The sequence below is a fragment of the Populus trichocarpa genome, chromosome 3 (assembly GCF_000002775.5).
Source record: "Populus trichocarpa isolate Nisqually-1 chromosome 3, P.trichocarpa_v4.1, whole genome shotgun sequence".
NCBI lineage: Eukaryota > Viridiplantae > Streptophyta > Magnoliopsida > Malpighiales > Salicaceae > Populus > Populus trichocarpa.
Genome location: NC_037287.2, coordinates 6078129 through 6088596, shown reverse-complemented (window position 1 = coordinate 6088596; position 10468 = coordinate 6078129). Strand labels below are relative to the sequence as shown.

General features: G+C 40.2%; 1 non-coding gene across 1 annotated transcript; it reads right to left on the bottom strand.

Annotated features, from left to right (window-relative positions):
* Positions 1-4874: 4874 nt before the first annotated feature.
* Positions 4875-4981, bottom strand: LOC112325440 (small nucleolar RNA R71). Its single transcript, XR_002979474.1, has one exon. It is a non-coding gene; the product is annotated as a small nucleolar RNA R71 (small nucleolar RNA).
* Between the last annotated feature and the right edge of the window lie 5487 nt (positions 4982-10468).

Sequence of the window (10468 nt, the reverse complement as noted above, 5' to 3'; positions counted from 1 at the left end):
AGGTGTGTAGACGAACAATTATCTCCATAGACAAAGAAAGCATTGAATGAAATGTTTGATCCCACCATAGTAACACTGACATGAATAATCTGTTCCGAACTACCCAAAAGATCAACCTTCAACGCATTAAGATCCTAACATACCCAAATATGACCACCATTAGATTGATCATAATTAAACAAGTAAGACCAATTCTGAAAAAGAAGTGCACAAGCTCTATCCTTATTCACCTCTCTAACCCGGGTTTCAAGTAAGCCAAATGGAGCTACCAAATGCTTTTGTACAATACAACGAAAAGCTGAATGTTTTAAGGGGTCAATCAAACTTCTAATATTCCAACATCCGATAAACATAGTAAACAAAATAATAGGATGGCAAAACCAACAATGGACACAAGATTACCTCGAATTGCCCCCTCGCAAGGAGCCTGACTTCTTCTTCTTCTTCTTGTTCTTATTAGAACTAAGGTGTCGCGAATGATTCAAAAATTAGCAACAATGAATTCTAACGAAAATTGATGAAGGATGGGTCTAGTTGTGTTGTCTTTCTTTTGGTGTTTAGGCTGGTTTATAGTGAATTTAAGGTAAACAGGATGGGGGATAGACTAGAATGATACTTTGATAAGTCGATGTGGATGCCACAAAGACCAATCTAGGATAAAGATGCCACACTCTTTGTGATTTATAGTGGTAAGTTTGATTCGTTCTTCAACCAAAAATGGAAGAATAAGGAAGAAAAATCTTTGAATGAGAAGTTGAAAAGTTTAATATTATTGCCAAAAAGTCCCAATACTAGACAAATAAATGACTTGGAACATCATTATATACTTGGAACAGCCCTTCAAGTCTAGAAAATACCAAAATAACATAATGGAGACCCAAATAAATGACTTTGTTCAAAAAACTAGATAAATAATAAATAGCACACGTTTTTTACTTATAGAAGACATAAACGACACACAAAACTAAAAACAGCCATAACTATTTTTACAAAACTCCAATGCATACATGGTTGGACAATGTGGAAAGATGACATTCTGAACTTGAAGACCATGTAGAATAGGCTTTATTTTTCCATGCATTAAACAATAGCAAATTTCAGGACAAAATTGGTCCATAGGCTAACATAAAACCCAAACTCATCAAAACTCTCAAATCATGAACCAAGCCTTATTTGTAGATAAACAAACATATTTGAACCATTTACATTCAGTTTGCAAGCCCTCAAACTCATTGAAGCTTCAGTCGTGCTAATTTGACTTGTTAAGGCACTATGTAGTTGTTTTGCCCGAGCTCTAGTCATTAGACCATATGAATGTCCATATACATTAGAATCAGCCCCTTCCATGTTAGAATCACGATGCATATCAAGAACCCTCTGATCCCTTCTTCTTCCTATCCTCAATAGAATCTTTAGCTTTAGTTGCTAGTTGGTTAGCATTATCGTTGCTGGTCAGTCACTGTTAAATACAAAATGAGAGGCTTTCTAGACACGGGTGGTACCAATAGTGGTGGCTTTTGCAAATATTGTTTAATCTTGTCAAAGGCTTCCTAGCAGTGATGATCCCACACCTCGGGATTCTTCTTTTGAAATAGTTAGAAGAGTGGTTCACAAGTGGCTGTAAGTTATGAAATGAATCAAGCAATATAGTTTAAGCACCCCAAAAAGCATCGAACTTCTTTTTCAATCTTAGGAGCTAGCATAGCTTGTATGACCTTTACCAGGCTCTACTTTGATGCCATTATTACTTATCACAAACCCGAATAATTTTCTCAATTTTCACTCCAAATGTGCATTTTGCAGGGTTCAACTTCAATTGATATTTCCTCAACCTTTCAAACAATTTCTTCAAAGTTGCTATGTACAAACCAAGGTGTGTAGTTTAATTATATATAATGAAAGTTGTGTTAATGTTTGTAAACTAAATTTGTGTACTGTTAAGCATGCTAATCCATATAAATTGCAATGACTGAATGATAGTGGTGAAGTAAAAGTGACTAAACAGGTTGTGGTTCCATTTGCGATTGGGAAGTATGTTGATGGAGTTCTGTGCGATATGGTATGAATGCAAGCAAGTCACATCTTGTTGGGGAGACTATGACAATATGATAGGAAGACAATTCATGATGGGGTTAAAAATATGTATACCATTGTAAAAGATGGTAAAACCATCACTCTTATACCTCTTACACCCAAACTGGTGTATGATGATCAAATAAAGCTAAAAAGTGAGCATGAGGTTATGGGGAGAGAAAATCAAGGTGAGGAACAAGGGGAGAGAAGACCATCAGATTCGGCCAGAACCCAAAACACCACTACAACCCATTCGGCCACCCATCCAAACACAAACAAATATTCGGCCAACACTCCAAACAAATCACACCATTCGGCCACTACTCAAAAACACCTAAATCTAGCCGAGAGTGGAGGTAAGATAAGAGGAGTGAAGAAAGTCAGGAAGGGTGATGAGAATTGTGTGGAAAAACTAAAGAAACAACACAATTTTTATGCTAGAGGGTGAGGTCAAATTTGTATTTTTCACTAACAAGCCAATGATTTTACTTGTGTACAAAGAGGCTTACTTTAATACTAATGATCTTGATCATATTATGCCTAGTGTTGCTATTGCTTTGTTGTAGGAGTTTGATGATTTGTTCCCTGAAGATATTCCTAGTGGATTACCACCATTGAGGGGGATAAAGCATCAGATTGATTTCGTACCCGAAGCTTCAATTCCTAACCGACCAGCTTATAGAATCCCAAGGAGATGAAGGAGCTTCAAAGGCAAGTTGATTAGATGATGGAAAAGGGGTACATTCAGGAGAGTATGAGTCCGTGTGTTGTACCCGTGCTACTTGTGCCTAAGAAGGATGGAACATGGAGGATTTGTGTTGATTGTCCAGCCATCAAGAACATAACAGTAAAGTATAGTCATCCCCATTCCTAGGCTTAATGACATGTTAGATGAGTTACATGGATCTTGTATTTTCTCTAAAATTGAAAAGTGGGTACCATCAGATTAGGATAAAATAAGGTGATGAGTGGAAAACAACATTTAAGATGAATCATGACTTGTATGAATGGTTAGTAATGTTGTTTGGACTTACAAATGCACCTAGTACATTTATGTGTATAATGAATCATGTGTTGCGTGTATTCATAGGTAAGTTTGTGGTTGTGTATTTTGATGCATTCTGATCTATAGCAAGAACTTAACTAAGCATCTTGATAATTTGTGTAATGTACTTAATGTGTTGCATAATGAGAAATTGTATGCTAATCTTAAAAAGTGTACCTTTTGCATGGAGAGAATTGTGTTTCTTGGCTATGTTCTAACTGTACAGGGTATCGAGATGGATGAGGAGCAGGTTAAGGCCATTCGGGATTGACCAGCACCCAAAGATTTCTCTTATGCTTATTTCCTATGATTGTTTATTTTAATTGCTAGAACGGACTCTAAGTTATTATTGTGAACAATATATTGCTAAGTTTGCTATCAAAACCGGAGTTGTGGTATATAAACTTGTGAAGCAACTGAGATTAATAATTGTGGTGGATCTAGATTAGTAATCTTAGGGAGAGCATTCGATTGATCAAATCAAACATGGATTGCGGACAATTATATTCTAGATTAATCAACTCATCTAGTTCTTAAGGCTGCCATTAAATTAAATTACTAGTGCAGACATTCTGGTTGTTTGATGGTTAGGATTAGTTATACAGCGGACTGTTAACTAATCAATATAAGAAAAGATAGATATTCAGAGTATAAATTGACGTTTCGTTTCTATGATCAGTTCTGATTTTTTAGGTGGATGTTTACTTACGACCAAGGTTTTTCTCTTGATAATTTTCTGATTTTATTTAATTTTGCTTTATAGTTTTCTGTTTTCTTTTGCTTTAGCCTACATAACGTCCAACCCCCCCCCCCCCAAATTGCATATCAACTAGCATAGAAATCTAACTTGAACCTTCCTCATGGGATCGACCCCTTACTTGCTATATATCTTATGTGTTGTGTTTTAAGCTAGGGTAATTAATTGTGCGACTGCGACATCGCAACAAATTTAGGCGCCGTTGCTGGGGAAGTAATTTTAGTTGATTCTTGTGTTGTGATTGTTTATTTTTTGTGATTGTTATTTATTTTGTTAAAAAAACAGAAAACAGTGTTGCGGTACTATACAGTACGGTACCTGTACTATTCAAAACTGATTTTTTGGTGGAATTAGGTTCTGACCTTTTGTTTCCTAAAGAGAAACGATGTTCTGAACAAGACTAGTGGCCAAATTCCATTGTTTTCTAGGGTTTTTAGGCAGTTTTTGTGTTCTAGCATAGGATTTTCATTCAATTTACATTATTTTCAATCTCTTGTGTGACCGATTTCTTTTGAGTTTTCTTGACTATTTATGCCTATAACCCGTTCTACTGACCAAAGTCAAGTGCAGGTATATCTCGAAATAGAAAACACTTTACGCAGGTTATGAAAGGAAGCTTGTGTCAACACCATGGTTGTTGCACAACAACAAACACTCAAGGAGCATGTTGCTCCCAACGTGGAAAAGCAACCATTGTGCATAAACATTGACAATAATGTCAATTTTGAGCTCAAGTTTGGTTTTATACACTTACTGTCAATATTCAATGGACTTGTTGGAGAAGATCCTTATACTCATCTCAAGGAGTTCCATATGGTTTGTGTTGGCATGAAACCAAATGGAGTTGACGAAGAACAGGTTAAGTTGAAAGCTTTCCCTTTCTCTTTAAAAAGGGCGGCAAATATGTGGTTTTTCTCTATTCTCCCAGGTTCCATTGGAACGTGGAATGGCATGAAGAAGATTTTTCTTGAAAAGTATTTTCCAGCCTCTCGAGTTGCCAACGTAAGGAAAGAAATATGTGGGATTTAACAATCTCATGGAGAGACACTCTCCGAGTATTGGGAAAGATTTGAGCAACTGTGCATTCAATGCCCTCATCATCTGATACTCAATTAGCTGCTCATTAAATATTTCTATGAAGGAATGATGCCTACTGACCGCAGTATCATTGATGCGGCAAGTGGAGGGGTATTGGTAGATAAGACACCCGAGGCTGGTCTAGAGTAACGGTTCAAAAGAGCCATAACTTTTGATCCGACCGTTGGATCACACTTAAATTTTTACAGGAGTTTCTGGAGGCTATTTTCCTTGGAGTAAATGTGGAATTGATACTCGGTGAGGCGGAGGTCTGGTCACACCAGAGGAGGAAAACAGTTCAAAAGGGCCATAATTTTTTATCCGACCATTTAATCGCGCTCAAATTTTTACTGGAGTTTTTGGAGTCCGTTTTCCTTGGAGTAGATCTAGAATTGCTATCGAGCTCAAACTTTTACAGGAGTTTCCGGAGGCCGTTTTCTTTGGAGTAGATCTAGAATCGCTATTCAATGAGGCCGAGGTCTGGTTGCACCAGACTAGAGTAACCATTCAAAAGGGCCATAACTTTTAATCTGACAATTAGATGACAGTCAAATTTTGACTAGAGTTTCCGGAGGCTGTTTTCCATTTAGTAGATGTGGAATGGCTACTCGGTGAGGTGGAGGTCTGGTCGCACCAAATAAGAGTAATGGTGCGAAAAGGCTATAACTTTTGATCCGACCGTTGGATCACCCTCAAAATTTTACAGGAGTTTCCAGTGGCCGTTTTCCTTGGAGTGGATGTGGAGTTGATACTTGGTGAGGTGGAGGTGTGGTCACGCCAGATGAGAATAACGGTTCAAAAGGGCCATAACTTTTGATCCGATCGATGGATCGCAATCAAATTTTTACTGGAGTTTCTGGAGTCCGTTTTGCTTGGAGTAGATCTGGAATTGCTACTCGGTGAGGCGGAAGTCTTGTCACGCCAGACCAGAGTAATTGATGCGAACCCTAGCGGAATTTAATGGAATTCGCGACCCCAAGATCAATCTAATCTAAGGTTGTTGAGATTTGAATGAGCTTATCACAATGAAAGACTTGTTCCAAGGCAACAAGACTATAAACCAACTCGATCATAACGCCTACACCTGGAGACGAGCAAAGAAAGTATAAATTCACAACAAATAATGGTCAGTTCTTTGAAGAGTTAAAAGTTTAATCAAGAACCAAGATTGAACAACCAAAAAGTCGGCTACAATGCTGAAATTATCATTAAAAGTCTGATATGAAATTATTCCTAAAGAGTATTTAAACTCCAAACCAAAACCCTAGTTTTCCTAATGGGTCTCACATAAGCCCAATTTAAATAATAATCAATCCAAGCTAAAACTAGCCCAAACTAATTAAAATAAACAAGTCTTAAACCCAAACAAAATATCTCCTCTCAAAATAAATAAAGTTTGATAGCCCAACTAATTAAAAAAGACAATTTCGTTGTTTCCGCATTTTGTCTGGCAGCAGCAAAGCCCAAATTAAAACGGATGGTTCTCTCTCGTCTTAATGAATTAGAAGGCGTGCCATATACCGTTGGAAATGTATGGAAGTCTAGTTTCCAGCCCAACTATAATCACATCAAAATTCGATTTGTAGCTCCCGATATGACCAAAAGAGTAACTAAAGGTTAAACTATCCGAATCTAGGCTTGCTCTTTATTATTACAAATCATCTTGAAGTCCACCTTAGTGCATGTATCTTGAAGAAGTCCATTGAAAGCTTCTTTAAACTTCTTAGCCCAAAGCCTAGTAACTGGACCAACTGGAACCTCTAATGGATCCTTTGATGGTTGGATCGCATCAGTTTCCGGAGGCTGTTTTCCTTGGAGTTGGTATGCAATTGCTATTCAGGGAGGCCGAGGTCTGGTCGCGCCAGACTAGAGTAACAGTTCAAAAGGGCCATAACTTTTGATCCAACTGTTGGATCGTCCTCGAAGTTTTACAGGAGTTTATGGAGGCTGTTTTCCTTGGATTAATTATGGAATCGCTACTCGGTGAGGCCGAGGTCTGGTCACGCCATATGAGAATAACCATTAGAAAGAGCCATAAGTTTTGATCTGACCGTTGGATCGCACTCCAACTTTTAAAAGAGTTTGCGGAGGCTGTTTTTGTTTGAGTGGATATGGAATCGCTACTCGATGAGGCAGAGGATTAGCCGTGCCAAACGAGAGTAACGGTCTCAAAGGGACATAACTTTGTATCCGACTGTTGGATTGCCCTCAAATTTTTATAGAAGTTTCCAAAGGCCGTTTTCCTAAGAGGAGGTATGGAATTGCTACTCGTTGAGGTCGAAGTCTAGTCGCGCTAAACCAGAATAACAATTTAAAAGGGCCATAACTTTTGATCCGACCGTTGGATCGCCCTCAAATTTTTACAGGAGTTTCCGAAGGCTGTTTTCCTTGGATTAGTTATGGAATCGCTACTTGGTGAGGCTGAGGTCTGGTCATTCCGGACTAGAGTAACGGTTCAAAAAGGCCATAAATTTTGATCCAACAGTTGGATCAACCTTAAATTTTTACAGGAGTTTTCGGAGGCTGTTTTCCTTGGATTAGATGTGGAATCGCTACTTACTGAGGTCGAGGTCTGGTAACGCCAGACAAGAGTAACGGTTTAGAAGGGCCATAACTTTTGATCCGAACATTAAATCGCCATCAAATTTTTACAGGAGTTTCCGGAGGCCGTTTTCTTTGGAGCAAATATGGAATCCCTACTCAGTGAGGCGGAGGTTTGGTCGTGCCACACTAGAGTAACTGTTCGGAAGGACCATAACTTTTGATCCGACCCTTTGATCGCTTTCAAATTTTTATAAGAGTTTTTGGATGCTATTTTCTTTGGAGTTGATGAGGAATCGCTACGCGATGAGGCGGAGGTCTGGTCGTACTGAACCAGAGTAACGGTTTCAAAGGCTATAACTTTAGATCCGACCGTTGGATCGCCCTCAAATTTTTACAGGAGTTTCCGGACGCCGTTTTCTTTGTAGCAGATGTGGAATCGCTACTCGGTGAGGCGGAGGTCTGGTCATGCTAGACCAGAGTAACGGTTCCAAAGGACCATAACTTTTGATCTGACCGTTTGATCGCCCTTCAATTTTTATAAGAGTTTCCGGACGCCGTTTTCTTTGGAGTGGATGTGGAATCGCTAGGAATTGAGGCGGAGGTCTGGTCGCCCCGAACCAGAGTAGCAGTTCGAAAGGGCTATAACTTTTGATCTGATCGTTAGATCGCCCCTAAATTTTTACAGGAATTTATGTAGGCTGTTTTCTTTGGAGCAGATGTGGAATCGCTACTCGATAAGCCGAAGGTCTGGTCGCGCCCGACTAGAGTAACGGTTTTGAAGGGCCATAACTTTTGATCTGACCGTTTGATCACCCTCTAATTTTTATAAGAGTTTCCTTTTCCTTGGAGTAGATGTGGAATTGCCACTCGGTGAGGCGGAGGTCTGGTCGCGCCAGACCAGAGTAACGGTTCAAAAGGGCCATAACTTTTGATCCGATCATTGGATTGCCCCTAAATTTTTACATGAGTTTTTGTAGGCCGTTTTCTTTGGAGCAGATGTGGAATTGCTACTCGATGAGCAGGAGGTCTGGTCGCGCCTGATCAGAGTAACGGTTCCAAAGGGCCATAACTTTTGATTCGACCGTTTGATCGCCCTTCAATATTTATAAGAGTTTTTGGGCGCCGTTTTCTTTGGAGTAGATGTGGAATCGCTACTCAGTGAGGCGGAGGTGTGGTTGCGCCAAACTAGAGTAACGGTTCGAAAGGGCTATAACTTTTGATCCGATTGTTAGATCGCCCTAAATTTTTACAGGAGTTTCTGGAGTTTGTTTTCTTTGGAGCAGATGTGGAATCGCTACTCGGTTAGGCGGAGGTCTGGTCGCGCTCGACCAGAGTAACGGTTCCAAAAGGCCATAACTTTTGATTCGACCATTTGATCACCCTTCAATTTTTATAAGAGTTCCTGGACGTCGTTTTCCTTGAAGTAGATGTGGAATCGCTACTTAGTGAGGCAGAGGTCTGGTCGCGCCACACCAGAGTAACAGTTCGAGAGGGCCATAACTTTTGATCTGATCATTGGATCGCCCTCAAATTTTTACAGGAGTTTCTGGAGGCCGTTATCTTCGGAGTAGATGTGGAATCGTATTAGGTAAGGCGGAGGTCTGGTCGCGCCAAACTTGAGTAAGGGTTCGAAAGGGCCATAACTTTTGATCCAGCCAATGGTTCACCCCAATTGTTTATAGGAGTTTTCGGAGGCTGTTTTTCTTGGAGTAGTTGTGGAATCGATACTTGTTGAGGCGGAGGTCTGGTCGCGCCACACCAGAGTAACGGTTCGAAAGGGCCTTAACTTTTGATCCAACCATTTGATCGCCCTCCAATTTATATAAGAGTTCCCGGATGGTTTCTTGTGGATCGGGTGGCCCTTATTGCTACAAGTGGTTGCTTTTGGTTGCTTTGGATGTTCTCACTCTAATTGTTCTCGTGTCATTGTTATGTTGTTCCTCTATTCAGCTTGTGGTCTTTGGACATTTGTCACTGCTACTAGGCCTTGTGTCATGCTTAGCTGATCTACTATTGATCCTACGCGCTAGTGGTTTCTCAGGGCGTCCCATTGTATTGTTTTTTGCTTTGTGTTAGGTTGGGAACCTTGTCAATTTTGGTTCCCCTCATAACATTGGTCTGTATTTTAGTTATCGCCCTTTCTCGGGGTTTGTTGTATAGTTCGCTAAGGGAGTTTGTTCTCCTTTTGTCGATTCTTGTCTGAACTTGCTGGTTTACCAGCAATGTATATTTTTTTATCTATTTATACACTTACATTTTGATATATAAAAAAAAGAGTTCCCGGACACCGTTTTCTTTGGAGCAGATGTGGAATCGCTATTCAGTGAGGCAGAGGTCTGGTCGCGCCACACTAGAGTAACGGTTCCGAAGGGCCATAAATTTTGATCCGACTGTTCGATCGCCCATCAATTTTTATAAGAGTTTTCGGACGCCGTTTTCCTTGTAGAAGATGTGGAATCGCTACTCGGTGAGGCAGAGGTCTGGTCGCGCCATACCAGAGTAACGGTTCGAAAGGGCCATAACTTTTGATCCGATCGTTGGATCACCCCCAAATTTTTACAGGAGTTTCCAAATACCGTTTTCTATGGAGTGGATGTGGAATCGCTACTCGGTTAGGCGGAGGTCTGGTGGTAAGACACTAGAGTAACAGTACGAAAGAGCCATAACTAGTGATCTGACCATTTGATCACCCTTCAATTTTTATGAGTTTCCGGACACTGTTTTCCTTGGAGTAGATGTGGAAACGCTACTCGATGAGGCAGAGGTCTTGTCGTGCCAAACCAGAGTAATGGTTCGAAAGGGCTATAACTTTTGATCTGACCATTGGATTGCCCTCAATGTTTTCCAGGGGTTTCCGGAGGCCTTTTGTTTGCAGCAAATGTGGAATCGCTACTTGGTGAGGCGGAGGTCTGGTCGCTCTAGACCAGAGTAACGGTTCCAAAGTGCCATAACTTTTTATCTGACCTTTGGAC